This window comes from Paramormyrops kingsleyae, chromosome 9, assembly GCF_048594095.1.
Source record: "Paramormyrops kingsleyae isolate MSU_618 chromosome 9, PKINGS_0.4, whole genome shotgun sequence".
Lineage (NCBI taxonomy): Eukaryota > Metazoa > Chordata > Actinopteri > Osteoglossiformes > Mormyridae > Paramormyrops > Paramormyrops kingsleyae.
Genome location: NC_132805.1, coordinates 12094163 through 12108215, shown reverse-complemented (window position 1 = coordinate 12108215; position 14053 = coordinate 12094163). Strand labels below are relative to the sequence as shown.

At 45.6% G+C, this 14053-nt stretch overlaps 1 protein-coding gene across 11 annotated transcripts in view; it reads right to left on the bottom strand.

The window, feature by feature from the left end:
* The window catches only part of hivep3b (HIVEP zinc finger 3b), a 104746-nt gene that overhangs the window by 29534 nt on the left and 61159 nt on the right, over positions 1–14053 (bottom strand). For 5 of the 11 annotated variants that reach the window (XM_023807666.2, XM_023807668.2, XM_023807665.2 and 2 more), the window contains 2 exons: positions 8107–8237; positions 2370–2469 (listed from right to left, as the gene is read on the bottom strand). The exons of 2 other annotated variants lie outside the window; for them this stretch is intronic. The gene's annotated coding sequence lies outside the window, so the exon portion shown is untranslated. Of the gene's footprint in view, positions 1–1828; positions 2308–2369; positions 2470–8106; positions 8238–14053 lie in introns of those variants that run through there. 4 more of the 11 variants (XM_072716331.1, XM_023807671.2, XM_023807672.2 and 1 more) reach the window with 3 other exon arrangements.

Here is a 14053-nt window from a genome sequence, read left to right as displayed (position 1 = left end):
CCTCTGTTAGACAGGTGATGTGAGAACTCTGGCTTTATCCAGCATTGTGCTTCCAGCTCAGGACACATGTCCTAATGTGTCATCTAGATCAGTGGATGGAAGACAGTGGCCCATAAGATGCCATGTCTCTCGATTTTCAAACAAATGCTACCACCTGTTGGAGTTTTCAACTTGCTCCTTCAAACCCCTTTGCAGCACTTGCATGGCTTTCAGAAGCAAACGGGTAAACAATACAGCCCTGGCCCCAAAGGCTAGTTGCTGTGTTAAGTTTTAAAAACAGTGAAAATGGCTACCAGGAGTGGAATACAAACATAAGGAGGGATAGGAATAAAGAAAACAAAACATGGTGCTAGGAGCAGCCAGAGAAAGCCAAGACCCAATCATGCATAGCAGATGAAAATTCACATCCATGTGAGGAACAGAAACAGCCCTCTGCCCTGTGGAGCTGCGAGCTACACACTCCAGGGCCGTCTGTCAGTCCGAACAGTGCTCCATTCCGTAGAAACGGAACGAACAACCAAGACCTACATCTCCGGTGCTGAGGAAGGACCCTGCCAGCTCAGCGAAGCATTGTATGGCTTCTGGGAAGGTGTAGCTTACACTCCGCCAGAGCTGCAGGAGCCACAAATGCACTGTGCCAAGTGATGCTAAAGCATAATGAATGTAACAAGCAGCAGGCGAGGGTAAACGCGGCATGTGATCACTCACGGCTTCTAAAAGCATATCACGGCAAAAGCTTGCTGAAAACCCAAAACGGCTGTGGCCACGAACGAGGTACAAAATCCAATCATTCATGCGAGATGCAAATACAGCTGTTTAACTCCTAATTATGCAGTTTAAACACTGGGAGCGCAAAAAATACGTTTCAGTGTCAAACCTTTTCAGGCAACATGTATGCTGTGGATTGCAGAGAAAACATTACTATAGACGTAGATTTAGTATGAAAATCTAAGCTTCGCAAACATACACTCCACTCAAACAAATGTGAGCACAAGCATACAGCGTTAGGGACAGAGGCAGCACAGGTATCCTCTGATATTATTAGTCTTCTACAAATCCCCTTAAATTCATAATTACACTTTGTCTAGTTCTTTCACTGTTAACTTTTGAAAAATAACAAGACACCTAAGCCAGCTTCATCTAAAAGTTTTTCAATTGGTCTAGATAAGTGACTCAATCATAAGTCAAGGTAGCATCAAGTCGGCCAGTCAGCAGTCACATGACTCTTGAACCCTGTCTTGACGACTCTGGGTGCCTGGGTATCGCATCCACAAGCGGGGTAGCCCAGGGGGATCGGGTCATCCTGAGCTATGAGGTCATCGCCCGCGTAATGTGCACACAGAAAGCCATTGATTCAGCATGTCTTTTGGACGAAGGAACTTCATTTCTGTAGGGTTTCTAAAAAACTGCATGACACTATTTAATAATTATATGCTGTCAATATTCATCCTATTACAAATACAATGAAATACAATGAAACAACATAAACAAAACACAAAATTACCATTTAAATTTAAATTGAAGAAATAAAAAAAATATATATATTATATAAAACTACCATACAAAATTTTAAAAAATAGAAATCCTGCTTGTGTGCGTGTGTGTGTGTGTATAAAATCGTGATATACGTTCTATAAAGGCAGAAAGACTGAACAGATCTGTAATACTACAGCGGTCACACAATGCCTTTTTCCCCACATACTCCCTTGTAGCTTCTCAAAAAGGCAGGAAGACTCAGTAAATCTCTGACATTTGGACGATCACATATCAGGAATCACCTGTACAAAGAAATTTAAGACTGCTGCCCCCCCCCCCCCCCCCCGCCTACCTGGGGTTCCGGCCGTAAGGAGGCGTCCCCGTGTTCATACTCCCGCTCTGCACCTCAGTCTCCCAAAGCTCGCTGCCAAGTGAGCCGGCGAGATGCATGCATGTGTGTTTAAAAAAGGGTCCTCCCACTCCGCCGAAACACACACACACATACACACACACACGCATACACACACACACACATACATGCGCGCTAGCGCTCTCGCACATGCACACACCGGTGCTGAGAGGCGCGGCAGTTGCCGTGTCTTTGGGGGGAAAGGCTGTCGGCGGGCGCGGTGCGGAGCGGCCAGGCAAGTGAGTAAAGAGAGAACCCGCGTACAGGCGATTCATTCATTAAAAGGGAGAGAGAGAGAGAGAGAGAGGGTGGGAAGGAGTGAGAGTGACAGCATCAGCCCCCTCTGCAGGGCTCAGGCGGTACATCCACGAGCGGCGGCGGCAGCCGTAGCACAAAGGGAGTCGGAGAAACAGCATCCTTACCCCCCCCACCACACACACACACACACACACACACACACACACACAGAGAAACACACACTCACCAGCCAGGGCATCCTGGTGGAGAGAAGGGAAGGGCTAGGGGAACGCGTCCCGCACCTGGCAGCAGGTAGTCCCTTCGGGGTCGGAAATCAGCCTGGGAATCTGTGGAAAAGAGAGGGAGAGAGTGCGGGTATGTGGGTTTGTGTGTGACTGAGAGAGAGGGAGGGAGGGAGAGAGGGAGGGCAGGAGAGAGAGAAAGGGAGGGAGGGAGGGAGAGAAAAAGGCAGCGAGAGTGAATGAGCGTGAAAGAACGGAGATTGTGAAACAAGGGGAAGTGAGAGAGACTCAGTCCGTATCCTTCAGCGGGGGCAGCTGGAGAGGCAGAGAGGTAACAGCGAGCGACACCCCCCACCCCCACCACCCAGTACTCGGTGCCTACCTGCACCGGCAACAAGAGCCAACTGAGAGCAGCGGAGCAACCGACTGCAAAAGCCGCGTCTGAAAAGCAGCAGAACAACTGACTGCAAACACTGCGTCTGAAGGTGAAAGCAGCAGAATGAACCGGAATGCTGGTGTCTCAGCTGCTCTTGGTGTTTGTGTGTGTGTGTGTGTGTGTGAGAGAGAGAGTGTGTGTGTGTGTGAGAGAGAGAGTGTGTGTGACTCTCTTTCGCAGTGAGACAAGGGGGTGGGGGTGGGAGACATTTGTAAAAATTAGTCACATGAGAAGCTCCATATTTGGGCAGTGACATCACGGGAAGTTACTCTGGAGTCACGGGTGACCAGCTTGAGATAAGGCGTGGATACTGTGTGTGCGTGTGTTTGTGGCTGCATTTTTGTCATTGTTCCTCGCCGGGCACGGCCCACTTCCTGCTGCCGGGCCGAGCCGGAGCAGGGATTCCCTGGCTGCGTTTCAAGTGCTGGGAGCCCTGAGGAGAGGCTTGCATAGCACTGGCGTGAGAACATGGAAAACACCTTCTCACTCACAACGAGGTCAGAGGTCATGTCTGAGAACATGCCGGGGCAAGCTAGCGCCATGACTGTAAAGGAAATAGCAGGATGAGGCCTGAGCGGAAGGTATGGCAACATCAGGGATGCTGAACACTGTGGTGCCAGAACCACAGAATCTGATATATCAGATGATCGCAGTGAATCAATCAAAATTTAACCACCACTAACACGCAAAGGACTCCAAGATAAGCACTGGAGGCCAGGGCAACCACAAATGATTCTAGGTGCCACCTCAAACATGTACAACACCTCCCTCCATTATGAGGCAGTGCAGGAAGCACATTCCCCGTCAAGTCCTCGTCAAACTGATGAAACCACGTAAGGCGAGGTACAGGAAGGGGCTTGCAGTCACCAAATGTGACTCATTCCTTTACTTTGCCCACATATCAGCAGAAACATCGCTGATTCGAATCAGCAGAACAGAGACTGACACTTTTAGAAAGTACTGGAGCCTGCAATCTCTGCCACCCGACAGTCCCAAAGTCTAACCATTAACTCCCCTTCCAGATCCTCAAGAAACCCCTCTGAAGACGTTTCAGCTCATGCAGCTTCATTCCAGGTTTCTCTGTGTTCATTATAAAACAGGGGGACCCTTTCCTGTTTGGGCAAGCCCACACAATTTGTCTGGTTCTACAGAAAAGAAGCAATGGTGCCAAACAGCATCTGTGCCCCTATACAGACGTTTAATCTCATAATGTGTCATTGATGCGGCAGGTCTTGATAAATGCTCCTTTGCTTTCACTGCAGCAGTTTGCAGTGTTAAAGAGATTTTAAGAAAAACACCAGGACACCTGTTAATCCCGATTAACATGGTATCAGTCATTCCAGGATGAATGTCTGTACCACATTCCCTTACTTTTCACACAGTGTAGATAAAAAATCTAAAAAAAACAAACTTTAGGTCATACTGAGGAGAAATGAGTTTATACACATTTTTAATCAATAATTTCATTTCACACTGTATTCAAATCTAAAAATGGCCACCACATCACTGCAGCTAATGCTGCCAGTGCATGGACCCTATCTGTTTTCAGGGTAAACAGTACTAGTCATCCTACTACATACTACAGTCATCCTACTACATAATATCAACACACTCCATAGTAACTATGTGTTTGTATGGTAAAGAAGAGCAACAAAAATCATGTGTTTTGTGCCCCTGTTTGGGCTTTTTGGATATTACCCATCTCTGTAGATGTGGGGGATGGTTTCCAGGTAGCTGTTGTCCCCTCTGTCTGCATGGTATCCAGAGGGGTGTGGAGCAGCCCTACTCAGACTCCCCTCACCTGACAGACCGTGCAGGTGGAGAGATCCTCACATGACTGCCTGCCTTCTCCCCTCCAGTTAATTACATCTGACACGCCAAGCAGGGTCTTTCCTGGCAAGTTCACTGTGCCGGTATCACAGGCACTCCCACGCGCTCTGAAAACATTAAGATCGTCACTAACAAGCAAGTACCAGTAACTGATTGTCGTCAGATGCATTAAATGTTACGCTGAACGACAGAGCAGCTACCAGTCACTGATTATGCTGAAATACGTTAAAAGTCAGAGCAGCTACCAGTCAGTAATTGTGGTCAAATACGTTAAACATTAGAGTAGCTACCAGTGCTGAAATACGTTAAAAGCTAGCGCAGATACCAGTCACTGATTATGCTCAAATACATTAAACAGTAGAGCAGCTACCAGTCACTGATTATACAATACATTAAGAACGTAAGAAATTTACAAACGAGAGGAGGCCATTCGGCCCATCAAGCTCGTTTGTGGAGAACTCAACTAATAGCTCAGAGCTGTTAAAATCTTATCTAGCTCTGATTTAAAGGAACCCAATGTTTTAGCTTGCAATACACTAACAGGAAGACTATTCCATATTCTAACTACACGCTGTGCACAGAAGTGCTTTCTGAAATCCAGTTTAAAATGTTCTCCTGCTATTTTCCACCTAAACATTACAGCAGTTACCAGCCACTGATTATGCTCAAATACATTAAATGGTAGAGCGGCTACCAGTCACTGATTAAGTAGTTAAGCTCAAACACACCATTTACTAAAGGATCCTCAAAGAGAGAACAGAGTGAACGGCATGAGCAAATCAAACAAATGAACTAACGGTGCACACGGAGAACGGGCAAATGGTGCTAATGGAGTGAACAGAGACAACGGAGAGAATGGAGAGAATGGAGGAAACAACGCAAACAAGGTGAACAGAACGATCAGAGCAAAAGAGCAAACAGAATGAAAGGAGAAAACCAAGCAAACAGAAAGAAAAGAGAGAACGGAGTGAACACAGCACTCCTCCAGTCACTCAATTAAGCCAGAGGCCCAAGGTAAAGTAGCAGAGAGGAGAATCCCAGTGTGTCTGTGTCCAACTTCCTCCTCACCTTCCGGCACCAAGGGGCAGATCTATGGCAAGACGGGAAGTCTTCCAATAACTTTATCATAAATTCAAAAGAAATGAGATTTATGAGAAATGAGAAATTTAGGTTTGGAGTTTCCCAACATCAGTGCATCATTACAAGACACCTGACTGGCTCTCCACGGCATTTTCAGGCCCCTATAAGGCAGAGGACTTTAGTGAGGGCGCAGCCCTGCCCTTAAAGGCTGCCCTGCCAGAAGCCAGGACCACCACAGGGCGGCAGGGAAGAGGACCGTACCAAAGGCACATCCACACGCAAGCATGAAAACGTTTAGCCCCTGGGTGCACTTAAAGCAGCTACCTTGCTCATAAGTCTGCCAAATTCAGTCTGAGAGAAGTTTAAATCAGTATGACAACTATATACCACTAGAACTACTAACCTTCTCACTTAAATCCAAAGATCTGATTGCTTCCGAAAATGTTAATGTGCCAAAGTGTTTCTGAAAATTAAACCTAGGGGAAGAGCTGTGACTGGATGTACACATAGATTGAGCGAACAGTCTATAGATGAGACTTGACACGGCCAACCAAATATTTTCCCTGGATTTGTTATTTCAAGCAAAAAGGCAAGAAAGACTGGATTGGATATTGAAAGCTGACCAAACGACACTAGTGATAAAGTCATTTTAGAATTATTTTGGTTAGTGCAATGAGGAGTCAACCAATAGCCTGACTCACAGCAAACTCTCAAAGGACACAATCGTGCTCTTCACGGGAAATGAAGGCTGACTGCTACATGTGCTTTTCACATCCAGCCACAACACAACAGGGCTATTTCATTCTTTCATGTTTTGACTACCTGGAAAAAAACAACATGCACACATCCTAAAAAGAAGAAGAAAAACAGCTAAATTAACTATTGGAATAGAACTTTGTCCCCTCTGGCTCTACCGAGGCACAAAGCTGCACTCCCTCTTCAGCTTTGACTGTATGAGCAAATCCATAAGCAGCTGCATCATCAAGTATGCTGATGACTCCACGGCAACTGGTCTCTTTGCATATAATGATGGATTCACATACAGGTGGCAGAGCTGGTGGACGGTGACACAATAATAACTGCATTCTGAGCATCAATAAAACAAAGGGGATTATTGTGGAGATCACACACCAATCGCCATTCACGGCTTCCCTGAGGGAACGGTAAGGAAGTTCATGTTCCTCAGCCTTCAGATGTCAGAGAAGCTGAGGTGGACAGAAAACACTGAATCAATCTCACCAAATGCCGCCAGCAGCTTCCCTTTTTGAAATAGCTATTGAAGTGCATGATGAGCAAAGGCAGACTTACCCCCATTTCCAGCACCACTGACAGTGGCCTCACCCAAGGTATTACAGTATACTGCAGCCACAGGTGAGCACAGGAAGGCCACACAGAGAGTAGAGAAGATCAAAGCGATCAAACTGCCATCTATTCACCAGATATACCTCAACCACTGCTGCTACAAAGCCCAAATATGGGTATATATACACAAGCAGGCTATACATGGCAGCCAAACCAGCAAAGCCAAAAGCTGTTTTCATCCTGGATTTGTTAGGAGGGCCATTATTCACAACACTGACCACCATATTCAAGAATAGTCATCAACATCCTGGAATGGATACTGAAGCGTGTGATATTTAAATGTACAGAATATAACCTTTTTATCTGCAGTTTTTAATTCTTAGAGTCTGCAAAGTAGTATTTAACTTGTATATGAATAAGCAAACTCAGGAGACATTCGGCAGGATGTAATAGATTACACAGACTCCAATAGTTATCTGCATGTGTTTCATCAACCCAGCTACTAGCTATTAATATGATGCTGCTTGGCTTTCTAATTAAATTTAAATTATGAATTATCACCAGGCTCAAATATACATATATTGAAGAGTATAGGTGAATGAATAGAGCACTGATCATCTTTCAAAGCACCCATGTACTCGCTGGCATGGGGGGGTGGGGGGCGAGTGGTTTTGCTGATTGGTCGTTCAGATAACGTTCAACGGCAGCACTCACAGGACAGAGGGGACTCACAGGCTGGGCTGGAGGTGAGTGGCAATAATGAGGTGAGTTGGAATTTGCACACTGAAACGGGGGTGGGCGGGGGGGGGGTGGGGGGCAGTGGGTTTACACTCCTGGGCAGATGTGTACTCTCAGGGGCGGTCCACACACGTGGAGGTTTTAAGATTGCTCACTCTTTCCTTCCTTCCCCACTCTATCATTCTGTCTCGCTCTGAGACACCCCCCCTACCCCATTTATACACAGGCATAATCCTCAGTCTCTTCTTTACTTCTTCAAGCAGTAATACATCGGTTCCTCCTCCTCCTTACTCACTATCATCCCTTCCTCGCACCCCCCCACCCCCATCTTGGAGGTGGAGCGGCCTTGTGCCTACCTCAATGTGCTCTTTGTGGGGGGGTGCAGGATCAGCACAGTCAGCTGGGACGCCACGCTCCCCGGCCCCGGACACCGGCCGTTCTTGCCCGGGGATTTCGTGCATCCGTCTCTCTTTTGTTTCTTGTTCTTCTGTGAAAACAGAGGACCTTTTCAATGGCAGAGACGCAGGGAAGCGTCTACTCCGAGATCAGACAATTCCTCAACCACGAGGGTAACTGTACCAAACAATGGCCAGCTCCTGCTTCCTGAATATACACACAGTTTGATTGTGACAGCTGCGTAACCCTATCATGCCCGGCTCTGCACTAGGTGACTAGTAAATATGAGCGGAAGTGGAAAGAAATGCAGAGGAGCCCCCCCCCCCAGAAAACAGCGACCTGTGGTAGTGATATCTCAATAAGCTTCTTCCAGCATTTACTGGACACCAGAGGGTGATTATAGACACCAATCACATGTCCCCTAACCATGGAGAGTACGGCCTGTGTGTCCACAGCTTGTTTAGTTCCAGGGCTGCCATCTCTGCCCCCCACCTTAGAGGGACTGTCCCACAGCAACTCCAGGAGCCACTGAGACAGATGTTGTGGGAGGGATATGCCAGTGAGCCCCCCCCCCACCCAGACAAGGGCACCCCTCCAAAGGACTCGTTTTCCTTTGTACTCTTAGGTTACTGGAGAATAATCCAGGTTATTCTCTTTGGCCATCACCATATACAATGCAAAAGAGGCAGCCATTAAAGGAATAACCCCTCCTCCACAGAGGGTCAAAGGTCACTAGCCCGAGCTAAAACAAATACTGTATATGTGTTACTCATATACTGTAGGTATTGCTGTGTGGACCAAATGTCCCCACAAAGTGATAAAAACCTGTTATTTTGACATTGCGGGGATCTTTTTTTCCCAGTCCCCATAAAAAATCTGTGACTGACGTCAAAAAAAACTAAAAATGCCAAAAGACTTGTATTTCTTTGGTTACTGATGGTTAAGGTTAGGGCTGGGTAGCGGTTAAGGCTGTTGTGATTAGGGTTTTGCCCATAGATAGAAACGTGTGTGTGTGTGTGTGTGTATGTGTGTGTGTAGGTCCCCACCGCCACAGTCATATGGTGAGAGACTGGAGACTTGACGGGAACAGCGGTGGGGTCTGAGAGGTCCTCACCATATCACCATATCAGATTCTGCCAGAGTGATGAAGCCAAACCCATCTGTTTGATAGATGTATGAAATGTATCGCCTATCCACTATGTCCAAGGACAAAACCAGATCAGCCTTGCAGACCTGGTAAAATCACAGCTATTCAAGTCATTTCCAAAGCTCACAAACATTTTTATTGATCTCCTCAAATTAATCTGCCAGGTGGGCCTACAAAACTACCACATTGAGTTCCCCAGAAAAAAAACAGTCATACAAACCATGAAAAGATAATAAATGTCCCAGTGTTACTGTAATCCATAAGCTGTTTCAGTCTCTACATTTTCAAACACGGAAGGGTAAATAATTCAAAGAACTCCAGGAGCTTTACTGAAACCCTAAGTGAAATGTGAAATTCATCAAACCTTTTCATACAATTTGCTCTCCAGTCTCTTTATCCACTGTGGAAAACTTAACTCACTAGATTATTTGGTGCTGCAATATGTTCAAAATAAAGCTCATTTGACATGGTGGTCTCAGTTATTGGTCCAGTATTCATGCAGACAGCCTGTTCATATGCTGTCACAAATGATGGCTTCTTGTGTCACACCTTGGAGGGAACAGCCCGGGATCTGTTAGGCCTTGGAAACACAAACACGGCCGTTTCCCGGATCCAAAAACCATCAAGCTATAATTACACGAGAACGTAGCCAAACCGACCATTACGAGAACTTAAGCTACCCAGCTCCATCGATCGCCAAATTGCATTACACGGGAGTTCCTCTAATTGATGTGTAAATCACAGAGTGATCCCCTCACATCAGAGGACAGCAGGGACCAAGGCCCTGGCCTAACAACACAGCCAGTGACCTTTCAAGTACCTTTGAGCATCACTGCACAAAAGAGTACAATACAGCTGTTTTTTATTTACAGAAAACCTTGGCCTACAGTATCTACTGACACCAGCCCTAAAATAAAACAGTATCTTTAATAGAAGCCTACAGTCCAGTTGCCCAACGTGACATGCAGCATCCTCCATCACTGATAGGCCACTACAAACGCACTAGATGCTGAACTGCTTTGCAGTCTCATAGCTGCCGTCCTTCTGATAAGAACTATCCAGCCTGACCTAACAGAGCATTCATCGAAAATCTGCCTGTCAAAACCAAGATAGAACAGTTCCAGGAAATGTGAGTCCCACTATTAACACAGTTACTGCTGGAGTCAGCTGAAGTGAAACGGACCCGCTGAATGATGGCAGACATGACGAAGGTGATACCATCATCGGCACTCTCCCACTTCTACAGGTTTACAAATTGAGGGTTATTCTAAATTGTTTGCATGTGCATGTGGCATGTTTGCATGTGTCTGTGTATATCTCTGCATGTGTGTAAGAAATAAAATGTGCCAAAAACCACAGGGTTTGTTTGGACGTGTCAATGTTTCCACAGCTGTTGTGTCTGGATTTTAGTGTTAAAATTGGGCACTCCCTCCAAAAAGTCTTTATATGTTGTCCATGCATGCCGTCCATCCATCCATCCATCCATCACTTACCCAGTATAGGGATGCAGTGAGCCTGGAGCCTGGTTTTAAATGTTGTCTAAAAGAAAATGGATATGCATAAAATCATAGTTCCAAACCTTTGTTAGCTACAGACACCAGACCCCAAGCAAATTTGCTCTTTGTATTAAGGCCACTTGTATTCAGAGGTTCTCTTGCAGAAATAGCAATTTTTGCTATTTTAAATCTCATTGCTGGCTTTTTCACATCTCATGGAAATTTGTCTGCTTGTTTGAGGCTCTGCAGCAGGCTGTCCCAGGCATTGCCTGACCCAGAAAACAGCGGGTGTGCAGTGTGGAGGTCAGGCGCCCCCCTGGCTCAAGGGGTGGGGTGACAGGGCACAGAGGGCAAAAATAGCTGTGGGGGGTTGGGGGTGTGGCAGACAAAACACCATCCACAGCTTCTAATGAACTCTAGAGAGTGGCAAAAAGTGCACTCTTAACCAAAGAACACAAGAAGGAACTTCTTACACTACAAGAGAAACTGGCAGAGCATCTGTAAGACAGAACCGCAGCTAAAAACCACTACAGCTCAGTGCCGGCAGTCAGTCACTTCATGCACCAGGGATTTCCGGTGCTCCTGTTAGCGGCCGAATTTCAAGAGAACATTTGGGAGGGGACTTTCCAGAAAATATGCACTTGTCAAGATCTGGCTAGGCAGGTTCCTCCACCTCCACAGAAGCTCCGTTTCAGTCATTTCGTCAGTCTGCTCAGGAACAAGTACAGGAAGACTGGTTTATTTTTCTTAAGAAAATTTTAAAGAAAGCACCATTCTCCTTGGCGTATCAAGATATTGTAAACACAAACCAAAGGACCATATTTGTGGGAGAAAGTTGTGTGGTACAAACAAAGATGTATGTTCAAATGTAAGTATGATCTAAGCCTGCACCCCTTGACACCCCCCACCCCACCCCCACCACCAAGGGGGTCTCTGGTTGTTTGTTTGTCCATAGATAGGAGTGACTGGTGGCCATGGTCCATGTCACCCCACACCAAAAAAAAAACACAAATAATAATATTAGAGTGAGAATACGGCGGCTTTGTCTTGGAGGATGAGGAGTAACATCCTGTCTGGTGCTGCAGTCAAATCAGTCCCCCTGCTCAGTAACTATTTACAGAAACTTAGAGCACCAAATTTAGTTTCTCCAAAATACTGGAACAACACTCTGACTGTTACCCCTTCTGCTCCACCTCCGCACTACGGGCATCCATAGAGTCTTGCCTTCTGTGCAGAAGCCCACATCTACAACTCTGGTCACCATGACAAGGCAGCAGCACATGACTTGTGTTTTCCTCCCAGCGGCCTGTGGTATAGCCAGTGCTAACGGGTGACACTAATGGCATTCACTAATGGGGGGCACTAACAGCATTCCCTAACGGGCAGTGCTAACAGAATCCACAAACGGCATTCACTGACGGGCATCGCTTGCTGAGTCCTCTAACTGCATTCGGTAACGCCTGTTGCTAACAGAATCTGCTAACGGCATTGTCTAATGGGAGGCACTAACAGCATTCCCTAACGGGCAGTGCTAACAGAATCCACAAACGGCATTCACTGACGGGCATCGCTTGCTGAGTCCTCTAACTGCATTCGGTAACGGCCGTCGTTAACAGAATCTGCTAACAGCATTGGCTAATGGCGGTCACTCATGTCATTTGCTAACAGCTGGCACTAACAGAATCCACTAACGGCATTCACTAGTAGCCACTGGTAACGGCGTTGACCAAAGTCATTCACTCACAGCCGTCACTAGGCCAGCTTGGGCATTAGATTCCAGATGAATTTAACCTGAGTGCCCATTTCAGTGATCCTCCAGAGCTGACAGAGACATAGGGCGCTTTTCCACTGCACCAAGTACCGTACTTTTGGTACAGTATTTTCGGTACTTTGCCTTTTCCAATGACTTCCGGTCAAGTACCGCTACCAAAAGTTCTAGTACCAAAAGTACCAAACAAGCTGGGATACTTCTTTGGTACTTTGGGGTGGGACTTGAAATGCTTTCTTTGTCGACCAGTTATGCAAATAGCCTCTGAAACACAATACAACTGGAATCTGGAAAAAAGTTACAAATTCAGAAAACAACAATAAGCAAAGTAAAATCTCTATATATTGCGATCTGATTGGAAGAACAGATACAACAAAAAGATTAGGATGGTATGACAATTTTTTTTTTAAGTATTTTGTTTAATATACTAGGACAGCAGGCATATATCAATGTGATTTTGTTGGAAAAATTTTGTGGTATTTATAAAGCAAAAAGGAGTTCATAAATTTCTCACAAACCCATCTAGGAGTGATTTAACAGCAAGCATGAAAATGATTATGATTGTCTCAGTGAACATATGCAGCTCTCATGCAAAAGCAGCAGATGTAAATTTTAAACTGATTTTTAAACATATATTAGATAATCTATAAAAGGAGTAAGTTATGTAATACATATTTTTTTCTATGACAGAGTAAAAAAGCTCTATAATGTCCATACAGAATTCAAAGGAAAAAGTCTGATCTTAATCTAGCTGATGTGATGTCATTTGGTGCCAGTACCGGTTTTCACACCAGTAGAAAACCAAAACCTTGAAGCACCTTCTCAAAGTAGCAAAAGTACAGTATGTGGTGCGGTGGAAAAGCACCCATCAGGTGTATGCTCAGGTATGCCTAGGGTGGCTCAGGTAAATGACACACACTCATCACAGGATAACAGGGAAGAGATCAGCAACTGAGATTCTCATTACAGCTGTGTGGCGGTTTATTGCTTATGTTCTCTCTCTCTCTCTCTCTCTCTCTCTCTCTCTCACACACACACACACCCCTCTACTTACATCTTTGTGGAGTCCATTCATTTCTATGGGAAAACCCTAATCTCAACAATGACATCCTTAACCCTTACCCAGCCCTAACCTTAACCATACTGTAAGTAACCAAACAAAATACAAGTCATTTGGCATTTTTAGTTTTTTAATTGCAGTGACAGATTTTTATAAAACTGAATTTACCCATATGGGGACCAAAAAATGGTCCTGACAACATCATAATAACAGGCTTTTGATCACGCTGTGGGGACAATGTAATGTACATCTGACCCACAAACAGACAGACACACACACAAAGTCACATACACATGCGCACACACTGCTCTCACAGTCACATTTGCCAGAGTCTCATATCAGTTCCAAGGGCACCTGTCACACGACCAAAGAGGCAGTAACAAGAACCAGGGGCTGGAGACACACGTGGGAAGATAAAGGTCCACCGTTGCATGTA